This window comes from Leptonychotes weddellii, chromosome 2, assembly GCF_054177405.1.
Source record: "Leptonychotes weddellii isolate Sample4059 chromosome 2, ASM5417740v2, whole genome shotgun sequence".
In the NCBI taxonomy this organism is placed as follows: domain Eukaryota; kingdom Metazoa; phylum Chordata; class Mammalia; order Carnivora; family Phocidae; genus Leptonychotes; species Leptonychotes weddellii.
The window spans coordinates 104,477,044-104,479,645 of NC_138370.1; positions in this window are offsets into that span (position 1 = coordinate 104,477,044).

Here is a 2,602-nt window from a genome sequence, read left to right on the forward strand (position 1 = left end):
GCTTAGACCCTGAAATCATAGAATGACAGTCATTCTGATGAGGGGGTTCTTGACATTTCCTTACACATCAAACATTACTTCTCTGTTTGCACTGAATTGTTTCTCCTGTCAAAACAATGTGAGGTTATTTTACTTTAGACCAAATTTTTGTAAATATTGAAATGAATACAGGCATGGGTGGAAGAGAAGAATTTTTCCCCGGAAAATACAAAATCTTAAAATATGTTCTGTGTTTGATTACATTTAAGGTCACTTTGTTAGCTTACCAACATAAAAATACATAACATGGTTATCAATTTTGATATAGTAAATGAAAATGAGAGCTTTAAAATATAATACCCACAAATGTGTTTTACATTAATGCACCTTCCATATTATGATGTGATACATATAACGAGGACCTTTCATATTATGCTTTAAGACAACCAGCTTCTTAAATTTGTATCATCTTCTGAGAAGATAGTAAAACCTAAAGGAGAAAACAAATCTGGTAACAAAAGAATGATATTACATCTACAAACGATAAAGTAGGGAACTTTGGGATGTTGTTATTTGCAATTTTCAGTAATATTTAGTGATTTTCTCTCAATCACTCAGCAATTATTTATTAGACACTTTAAGTATCATAGGCCTAAGGGATCAAAGATAATGTTATGGCTCTTTGGGAATTTACAATTATGTGGGAAAAAATTTCTGGATTAGAAACATAGGAAAGAGTTAAATAAACTTTCTTTTTTAAAAAAGATTTTATTTATTTATTTATTTGTCAGAGAGAGAGAGCACCAGCAGGGCGAGCAGCAGGCAGAGGGAGAGGGAGAAGCAGGCTCCCCACTGAACAAGGAAACTGATGCAGGACTCAATCCCATGACCCGGGATCATGACCTGAGCTGAGAGCAGACGCTTAACCACTTGAGCCACGCAGGCATCCCTAAATAAACTTTCTTAAAGATGGCATACTATTGGGGCACCTGGGTGGCTCAGTCAGTTAAGAATCTGCCTTGGACTCAGGTCATGATCCCAGGGTCCTGGGATGGAGCCTTGCGTCCAGCCCCATGTCGGGCTCCCTGCTCGGTGGGGAGCCTGCTTCTCCCTCTCCCTCTGCCGTTCCCCCTGCTTGTGCTCTCTCACTCTCTCTCTGTCAAATAAGTAAATAAAATCTTAAAAAAAAAAAAAGAAGATGCCATACTATCTTGAAATTTAAAGAAGGATTTTTTCCCCTTGTGTTTGTTTGTATTTCCTATCTTACATGGAAATCTTATTCATCATAGCAGTACTGGGAAATATATATTTTATTTCTAACCATGGCAGGGAGTTTTTCTAGTCAGAATAATTTTCAGCATTCAAATATGTCCATATTCTAGAAATTGATCTCAAGGTTGGGGCACACATTTTTAGTTCATTGACTACCTTTTTAGACCAAAGAATCTGTGTTCAATTTTTTCATGGTATATATTCAGGGTGTATGGTATATAAATTACCAGCCCTGTTGCCACAAAAGAGCAAATATTTATAAATTCTAAACCTATTCTAGGCTAAAAAAATATATTAAAATATTTTGAATTCATAAAGAACTGTTATCTAATAAGAAAAAGTACATTTTCTTATTGTTCCTTATAAATAATGAGGAATTAGTTCTAACCCCTTTCTGTAACTCAAACTGTAGACTTACTCACTCTTCTTTCTGTGTGGGATCTTTCACACAATTAAGTTAGTAAATTCATTTTTATCTGAATTGAGGAAAAAGGATACAGTAGGCAAGTTAGAGAGTGGGAAGGACACTGAACTGAAATTTAAAAATGAGATGTATGGTCCTAGCTTTGCCATTAATGAACTAAGTGACCAAGGATAAATTCCTTTATTTCCTAGATTTTGATTTGCTCATCTGAAACCTGATGGGATTGATGGAGATGTCAGCTAGAATATTCAGCTATTCTATGTGTGTCTTCCCCACATCAATCATTCTCTTAGGTTAATTTGAAGGGTAGTAATAGCCTTTAAATTCTGGTGTTAAAGGTCAATAAACAAACAATGAAGAAAACTCTTCTTCTTTCTGATATGAAAATTGCAGTGCTTCCAAGAAGTCTGAAATTCATCTTGCTCTTATATTTAAAAAGGTGCTATAGTGCTTACTCCGGGATTAGAGAAAATTTAATTATCTCTGTTGTGACTTTTATTGTTTCTATTAGAAGTTTCAAAATAATGTTAAAGGGATAAAGGCAATATGTAAATATTTTATCCACATATATCATTAAAAATTTTACAAAATCCAACATACATTATGGACTATTTAAAGTCTGATTTAAACTTAAATTTTCAGGGGTGACTGGGTGGCTCAGTTGGTTAAGTGGCTGCCCAGGTCATGATCTCAGGGTCCTGGGATCAAGCCCCTGCATTAGGGCTCCCTATTCTGTGGGGAGTCTGCTTCTCCCTCTCCCTCTGCCCTCCCCCCCCGCTCGTTCTGCCTCTCTCTCTCTCAAATAAATAAATAAAATCTTTAAAAAAAAAAAAAACTTGTATTTTCAGAAATGAGGTAAATGAATAACTCAAGACAAAGTTGTGGGCTTTGAATTGTTCTAACAAGTGATTTAATCATGAAAAAAAA